This window comes from Ischnura elegans, chromosome X (assembly GCF_921293095.1).
Source record: "Ischnura elegans chromosome X, ioIscEleg1.1, whole genome shotgun sequence".
Taxonomy (NCBI): domain Eukaryota; kingdom Metazoa; phylum Arthropoda; class Insecta; order Odonata; family Coenagrionidae; genus Ischnura; species Ischnura elegans.
In genome coordinates this window covers 14,178,213-14,187,889 of record NC_060259.1, presented here as the reverse complement: position 1 = coordinate 14,187,889, position 9,677 = coordinate 14,178,213, and positions in this window count along the sequence as shown.

Sequence of the window (9,677 nt, the reverse complement as noted above, 5' to 3'; positions counted from 1 at the left end):
CCGGAGATCAGCAACCAGTATATAAGGACCATGGTCTCGTCATACAACTAGAAGTAGGAGAGTAGTAGTGAGAGAGGTAGGAGGAAGAGCAGCAGTTCGTGGATCATCGAGGGAGACTTCGCCGAGAGGATCACCGAGGAGCAGCTCATCGAGGGACAGCGGCAAGGAGGCGAGCGCACCGTCGACGACCCGCGTCAAGGAGAGAGGACAGCACCCGCCAAGGAGGTTCCGTCCAAGGAAGCGCTTGCCGCAACCGAGGACAGCCGCCAAGGCGTGCCAAGGAGGGAGAGTCCTTCTCAGGGCTAACCCACCTATCACCAATCTCCTTTGCTTAAGGTTCCATTAAGGGCCTATACAGTCGGTCTCCGACTAACCTTCTTCCACAGGCGACAAGAACTAGGACCGACCAAGGAAGGAGGACAAAACCGCCACCAAGGGAAACCGCCTGAGGAAGCGCTAGTCGCGACCGAAGGCCAGGAGCCAAGGACTGGACTAGGAAGGAAGGAAGACCACCCGCCAAAGGACCGGACTAGGAAGGAAGGAAGTCCACCACCAGGAGGAGGGAGGCAGTCTATTCTCCTTTGCTACTTGGTCCTTTTCGGGGCCATCTTCTTTTCTTTCCTGTCTCTTTTAGGCCAGTGCAAGGAACTTTCCGCGGGCCCTACGGGTAACCCAAAGTTTGCACCCTTGTGACTGCAGGGGCGTTCCCCCGCCCGGGGGAACTAGTATCTGCCCAAGTGAAGTCTGCAAGTGGAGAGGGTTCGGTCCTCCAATCGCCGGCTGGTACACGCAAAACCTCTCATACGACCTACCCCGACGCACTCGTTGGCCATAGGGTGAGAGTCCCCATTTCCTGAAGCCTGCACGCTAACGCACTCGTTAGCAGCTGACGGACCACCCCTTCACAAACAATAACGGCGCCCACGTAACGTGCGGTGGGTTCTCCAGCCGTGGGGCAGCGATCACCGTCGGGGCTTTTCTGCTTGTCTGCGGGCAAGTAGTCCAATAGGCACACTGGGGTAGGGGGGACAACACAGCGCTAGGCGGCCCTCCCCCGTCAGGGGGGGACCTGACACCAGGGCCTTCAGCCACCAAAGCGAAAAGGACCCTTTTACGGACTTAAACTCTTCGAATCTAAGCGCGCTCTCAGAAGAGGATCATCGTAAGGGAGTTGGCATAAGAGCCTCTCTCCAACAGTAAGTCTGCGGTTAGTTCGCTAGTTTGCTCTTGGACTTTAGCTTCATTTAACTTCTCCTCCGGACTTAGTCAATTTTCGAACTTCATTGGCACTTAGTTTATTTCCTTCTCTTCCGGACTTGGTCAATCTTCGAACCTTGGGCACTTAGTTTATTTTGGACTTAGTCACTTCGGCCTCCGTCATTTAACTTCTCTTTCGGACTTAGTCAATTTCGAACCTCATTGGCACTTACAAGGGGAGACCACGAAAGTTGCTCCGCCTTTTTCGATGCCGTATTTTTTATGGCCTTCGGAATGGTGAACACATCCCTGAACTAGTAGTGGTTCCGTTGAATGGGCCTTAGTTTGGCTGTAATTAATTAATTTTCATGCGGTACTTTTCACAATCCCCATATAGTCCCATGATATCACCTACCTGATAAGCGGGTCGGGTGGGGTAGTGGTTAGCGTAAACAGCTACCACCCGGGGGACCAGACTTCAAAGCTCCATGATGGCTTTTTATTTTCTTGCCTCCATTGTGATCATACGGCGTCAACTTTTTTATTAATTTTAATTGCGACAAGCATAGACATGAGACTATTTTTTTTATCACCATAATGGCGTTAGGTATTTAAGCAGTGTCATTTCAAACACGGAGGTACGACGACTACACTAGCATGGGGTTGGTGTGCGCCAAATTGTTAATTTTTTCATTGCTTATACTGATCAACTTCCACATTAAAAATGGAAACCACTCTTGCTAGAGCACATGCCATTAAAGGCTCGCGGCGACCAACAACATCCGTACAGACATAATTAGTAAGAACAAAAAACGATTATAAAATGCCATATTTCTCGAACACTTGTAACTCACTTTACTCCAAAGGGAGTTTACTTACACAGTACCTATGTGCTAAAATAACCATTCCGAAATATAATTTCCATTAATAAATAGGATGAAATAAAAGTTTATGACCCTGGACCGGACGTGGTAGCGTATAAAATACGTCAATCTTCGAAAGCCAAGGATTTCAACATCGTACGTACATTCTGGGCTAGAATGGTCTCGTGTATTCCTACAATGTACTTTGACTGTCTATATTGCGAGTTTTCAAAGTTCGAGGTATTGTAGCTAATTTTTTTTAGATCAGCAAGAGGAACCCGTCACACGTGGAGTATAAATTACGCCGGGAGACCGGTCGTATACCACCTCTGTACCTTTATATCTGTATCACCTATAAATGTACAAGATTTTACTAATTTCTACAAGTAAAGATTAATTTTAACAAAAATCGAGTATTATCATATATGCACATAACATAGGCAAAGTACGCCATTCGCCCGGTTGTGAAGCAATAACAGTCGCGCCCGCTAGAGGGTTAAAAGCAACAATTACACCAAATGTGTCTTGTGCTCGCCGCTTCCCAAAATCTTCCGTAGCCCTTCCAATATAATAACAAGATATGCACCAACAAATGTCATTTCTACCAAAAAAAGCCACTGTTTTAGCCCCCCGTTAATCTTTCGTTGTTTTTGAGTAGAAAGTGGAGCCTTCACTTCTCCGCGTTGAAAATGACACTGCTTAAATACCTAACGCCATTATGGTGATAGAAAAATAGTCTCATGTCTATGCTTGTCGCAATTAAAATTAATAAAAAAGTTGACGCCGTATGATCACAATGGAGTCAAGAAAATAAAAAGCCATCATGGAACTTTGAAGTCTGGTCCCCCGGGTGGTAGCTGTTTACGCTAACCACTACCCCACCCGACCCGCTTATCAGGTAGGTGATATCATGGGACTATATGGGGATTGTGAAAAGTACCGCATGAAAATTAATTAATTACAGCCAAACTAAGGCCCATTCAACGGAACCACTACTAGTTCAGGGATGTGTTCACCATTCCGAAGGCCATAAAAAATACGGCATCGAAAAAGGCGGAGCAACTTTCGTGGTCTCCCCTTGTTAGTTTATTTTCTTCTCTTCCGGACTTAGTCAATTTCAAACTTGGGCACTTAGTCTATTTTACTTCACTTTCCGTCTTAGTCACTTCGGCCTTCGTCAACACTTGGCTTCATTTAACTTCTCTCCGGGACTTAGTCAATTTTCGAACTTCATTGGCACTTAGTTTATTTTCTTCTCTTCCGGACTTATTATCTGTTCATTTTATCTCTGCGGGTCAACTTTCGTGAGATCCCGGACACTCTCGGAGGGCCTCGCTGACGGGGAGGGGCCTCGCTGAAGGGGAAGGGGTAGTACCGAGAGAGAGAGAGAGAGCAGGAGCGACCTTAACGTTGCCAAATGTACATAGCCGCCCTTGTGTCTCACTGAAAAGGTGTTACTCACACGTGGCCACAGATATTTTGGGCCCGGCGGCGAAACAATGCATACAATGTATTGAGAATAATCCCATCTCAGAAGCCAGGATATTGTCCGCTAAATGCGAGACCGCTGGTGAAAGGCATACATAGGCGTAACATTCTTAAAAACGGGGAGTGCAAGGGAAAAGGATTTGGCAACACAGCTAGCAGATTCACGAAGTTGACACGACGGAGGTCTGAGAGCGACTGACATTCCGAAGTGCTAGACCACGCCTACTGTCTGCTGATTGGCAGAGGGAAAGTCACGTGTAGATAAACTTTCCCTCCTCTCACCCCAACTCGGTTAAGCCACACCAGCTCACCCGCAAAGATAAAGGGAACAGACCTTAGTCAATTTCAAACTTGGGCACTTAGTCTATTTTACTTCACTTTCCGTCTTAGTCACTTCGGCCTTCGTCAACACTTAGCTTCATTTAACTTCTCTCCGGGACTTAGTCAACTTTCGAACCTCATTGACACTTAGTTTATTTTCTTCTCTTCCGGACTTAGTCAATTTCGAACTTCATTTGCACTTAGCCTATTTTCTTCACTCCCGGACTTAGTTAATTTTCGAACCTTGGGCATTTAGTTTAATTTACTTCACTTTGAACTTAGTCACTTCGGCCTTCGTCAGCACTTAGCTTCATTTCATTTCTTCCCCGGACTTAGTCACTTTTCAAACTTCATTCGCACTTAGCCTATCTTCTTCACTCCCGGACTTAGTTTATTTTCGAACCTTGGGCATTTAGTTTAATTCACTTCGCTTTTGGACTTCGGCCTTCATTTAACTTCTTTCCTGGACTTTGAAACTTTCCAAACTTCATTTAGACTTTTACTACTATCTGCACTAGCGAACTAAGTATTCCACAAGGTTAAAACCGAAAGGTATAAGAGCCTTTGACGGTTTAGTGTACCGGGCATAAGAGCCCACAGCGTCCCCCAACTGGTTAGGGCGAAAGGGGTATAAGAGCCCCTTTCCTATCATCTGATCCAACAACAGCCAATTGTTCATTGCTCACTCCATTTAGTTCCACCACTAATTTTCCTCAACTTTCAATTCACACGTAAGCTCAATCTTAGTGCATTAGCTTCATTCCCCAGCTTCTTATCCACCCCAAATTTTATTCAACCTTTCATTTCACACGTAACAACACTCTTAGTGCATTAGCTTCAGTCCCCAGCTTCTATAACCACAGTCTTGCTACCATATTCACACCGTTTCATCCTTGATTTTACTTAAAGCAACGCACTTGGCGACTTGTTGATAAAAACTTCACTCTACCAATTAATTAACTCACTTGTCTCCGTACCACAGCAACTTGCTTTTAACTTCACTTGTTCATTTCGTGTCCTCTTTAAAAGTAGCACTGTATCCACTAGCCGCGTCACGGCGACCGCTATCAAAAGAACCGCCTACCGGCCACTTGCTTAGGACTGCCCCGCCTCCCGGGGACCAGACACCGACAACGGGCCTGGGCAAGCCTAGGGATGGACCGACTCCAGCGCCCAAACTCCCGCATCCGCCGCCCAAGCTCCCTATGCTCCCTGCGGAGTTATGCCCTGAGGTCGCACGGGCCACCACCCTTCTTATCGACCCTTAAGTCGCCCAGCGTGCCCCCGGATGGCAAAGGTGTCTCCAAGGTGGCGAAGCCGTCTGCCTCGCCACTGCCGGATTCGCCTGACTCCCCGGGCTCAAGCGTGCCGTCAGCGCGAGTGAGTCGGGATGCACCCCTAGATGATGCTGCCTCGCCCTCTGCGCAGGACAACACTCCCCCCCATGCTGCAATGTCTTCCCTTTCGTCATTAAAGGACAATTCCATGAGGTCGCTCACCTCCCCTAGGTCCGCCTTTGTCCCAATCGACCCTGCGGCTACCTCAACCCCATCCTCGGTGCTAACTATGGTACGCGCCACTCCAGCCAAACCCACTTCCATGAACCCGAGCAACACCGTCCACCTTAATGCAACAAGGCCTCCATCCGGGGACCCAGCACGCCCCCCACCTACTACCACCTGCCCCCCCGAGAGACCAACCCTCACCTCACCTCAACCTACCCAGCAACCTAGAAGAACCTCTCCCCTCCAAATTTCGGGCCTCCCTAGGAGCTGCAGTCAGCGCGGGTTTTCCCAAGCCTGGCGAGCGGTTTTCCCGGGACTCAGCCAAGTCTCCGGAATAGTAAATACGGACAGAGGCACAGCCGTGGTACATGTAACGACCACGGAGATGGAATTCCTCAGGCGCGGATACCGCCTCCTAGACCACCGCCTGGGGGAGCCGCTCCGATGGCATTTCCCCCCGACAGCAGGAAACGCCCACCCTCCGAATCGCCTACTAATGATCGTGCCCGCACATGCTTTGTTGTGTGCGGAGTTCATTTCTCCACCAGGGTGGAAGTTATCGGCCGGAAGCTGGAGAGGATGGGCATCCGGTTCGTCGAGGCATGGAGGATAACGGACTACAGGTACCGGAGAACGAAGTACGTCCGGGTCCTCCTCCGAGACACACAGGCAGCACAGGACGTTATCAACAAGATGTGCAGGACTGGGCTTTGGCTGGGCAATCGCTGGTATCGGTGCGAGCCGCCCCGCCCAGTCTCCAGGGAGTTTAACGGAGAGGAGAGACGCCCCCATCGCGACCAACAGCGGCCCCCGTCGCCAATGGCCGCCCCTTCCCACGCCCCGACGCCGACGCGCCCCCAGCGTCAGACGGTGGAGCGTGAAGACACATCTAATCTCCCCGACCCTTTCTCTGACCTTTTACAGGTTCCGGAGACCGACACGTCCAGGCCGGCAACAACAAACGACGTAGTACGGTTCTTCGCCAGGGTGGTCAAGGAGACGTCACCATCAAGAGACGGGGGAGCGCTGGCAGCCATCATCCGCACGGCAGCTAGAGAGGGCTTCGGATGGGGCAAAGACGACGCGAGCTACGCCAACATTCTATCCCGCCATGGATAAGTCCCAACCTAGAGTGTCGTTCCTCAACATCAACGGGGCAGTGACCCAGAAACGGGCGCTGCTCCGGGAACACCTACGGAGCAGGAAGGTCGCCATCATGGGACTGGTGGAGACCTTCCTCAAACCCTCCGCTAAAATAAAGATCTCTGGCTTCCAGGAATTCTCCGTGCCGAGGGCCCAACCACGATCCGGCGGGGTCGCCCTTCTGATCCGTTCAGACCTTGCGGCATCATCAACTAACATCCCGGAGGATTGCCTACCAGAGGGGAACGACGCAGTGATGGCCAGCGTGCGACTGGGACGTAGGGACATACAGATTTGGGTCCTCTACTGCAGACCAAAAGCGCCGCTCCCGATGAAACTCCTGGACTTCATCGTGGATAGCAAGAAGCCCACCATCATCCTTGGAGACTTCAACGCCCGCCATCACGCCTTCAGGGACCATATGACATCTACAAAAGGACGACAACTTCTATCCTTCCTCCTCCGTAGCCCCGTAGTGAGGATGGACATCCCCTCTCCTACCTGTATCGGGAGAGGGGCAACGTACCCGGACCACGCCCTCATAACGAGTGACCTCTCGCCCTACGTGGGCGATGTCACCGTCGACGACTGCTTGACATCTGATCACCTCCCTTTTTCTTTCCCTTTCAGGTGGGTCAAGCATCGTGGGAACTACGTCTTCGAAACCCCGGACTGGAAGAAAGTGGACTGGCAGGCCTTCAACGGGAAGGTGCGAGAGAAAACCACACCTGCAGAAGAAATCCACACCGTAGCAGAAGTGTACAAGGCAATAGCAACGATGGAAGCAGCCTTCAACGAAGCAGTCGCCACCATACCAATGAGGAAGATCGACACCGCATGCCCGCCCCTGGCTCCACATATCGTCCGCAGGATTAAAGACAAACGGGCGCTCTACAGGGACTGGATTAAAACCAAAGACCCAGCATTGAAACATGAGTGGAATAGGAAAAACGCTATCATAAGGCAGAACGTCATCCAGATGAAAGAGAAAGCATGGGCTGCCGCCTGCAAGAAATTGGACTACCGGGACGGAGGGGCATTCTGGCGGAAATTTAAAATACTCACAGGCCAGATGACGAACACGCCTACCTCCCTAAAAGGCCCCGATGAAATACCAATCGCAGACGCGGCAGGAAAAGCAGAGGAATTCCGGCGAGTGCTCGAGAATGTATACTCACCGATGCGCGACCCCCTCTTCAATGAAAAGAAGTTTGCGATCTGCACCAGGCACGCAGTAAGGAAGAGGGGTTACCTGCAGCCCAAACAGACGATGGATGCAGCCCAGCCGGACACGGGACTAATCAAACACATCTCAGAAGAGGAAATGGAAGACACTAGGCCCAGGAAGAACAAAGCACCGGGCGACGAAGGCATCCGGACCCTCCACCTACAGAAAGCCCCAGCGTGCCTTCCACTCCTGAACAAAATCTTCAACGCCTCCCTCGCCCTCGGATATTACCCTCGGGCCTGGAAGAAAATGACGATGGTGATGATCCCCAAGCCTGGAAAGGACAAAGCCAAGGCAGAAAACTACAGGCCCATCAGTCTGACCAGCACCGTGGGAAAATGGTTCGAGAGGATCATCGTCCGGAGACTGACGGATCTCCTGGAGAGTAACGGAGGACTACCACAGCTCCAGTATGGGTTCCGTCCCCACAGATGCACCACGGACCCTTTGACACTCCTGACCAGCACCGCCGCAGAAGCCAGCAACAGGAATCAATTCACGGCAGCACTGTTCCTGGACATAGAGAGGGCATTCGACAGCGTGTGGCACGACGGTCTCATGTACAAGCTTGAGAAGCTGCCCGGGATGGAGCCGGACATCCTGATGCTCATCAACTGTTTCCTGAGAAACAGAAACGCGAAGGTGAGAGTTGCATCGCAGCTCTCTTCCGCATTCCCACTACGAGCAGGTGTCCCACAGGGCACTGTGCTGTCCCCCCTGCTCTTCTCGCTGTACTGCCACGACATCCCCACTAACAACCGCCGCATCAGGAGCCAAAAGGTGGAAGTAATACAGTACGCTGACGACACTGCCCTATGGAGTACATCCCCGCAGGCCGACAAAGCAGTGAAGAAAGTCCAAACCATGCTCTTCCGGCTAGAGAGGTGGTTCAAGGACTGGAGAATCCGGCCCAACCCAAAGAAGACGCAGCTGATTATCATCAAACCCGCAGCAAAGAAGCACTTTGACAACCTCAGCGTCACCCTATGGGGCCAAGAAATCCACCGTGCAGACACCGCAACTTACCTGGGGACCCTAATTGACCACAACCTCAATTTCAGGAAGCATGTCCACATCATATGGTCGAGGTGCAACAGACGAAGTAATTTAATCCGCGCAGTAAGAGCAAGAGGGCGCGGGGTCTCAGAACAGTGCGGCCTGCTCCTATACAAGGCCTTCATTAGACCTGTCATGGAGTACGCTGCACTGGCTGTCCTCCCGACCGGAAATGCCCTAAGACAATACGCCGCACTTGAAAGACGGGTTTTACGTCAGATTTTCCTGTTGCACCCTCGAACGAAGGCTCGAAGAGTATACGAAACAACTAATACTGAACCTCTCCTTCACAGATTATGCAGACTAAGGACCAACGCGGCCAAACGGATCTCCATACACAACCCCAAGCTCTTCGAGGACATCATGCTTCCATCTAAGGGGGTCATCATTAAAAGAAAGAGGAAGAAGCTCTACTCTGCCCCCCGGTTCATCAACGACCACATGCACCTCTACCACCGGGACGTCATATTACCGCACACCCCAACGAATCGACCAGCCATACCAGCTCCAGAGTTACTAACCATCATCCCAAGACTCCCACTCGTGCGGAAGAAGAGGACACGAAAAAGGAAGAGGACATCGTCAATCAACGACAGTGCAAGTGACCCCCCCAGTGTGTCCCCAAAGTGCACCTCCTACTATTGGCAGATAGAGCAAAGACATTACAGACATAACAAACTCCAGTTAAAATGCCAGTGAACTCCAGTGTCGGGTATCAGACCCACTCCAGTGATATATGTCTATTTATTTATTTATTTTATTTATTTATTGTGTTTTGTCCATTTATTTATTTTTCAGAGTATATTTATTGTTAAGTTACCACCGTAATCTATTTTGGCACGTGGGTGACTTTTGTTGAGTTTATTATATATATTT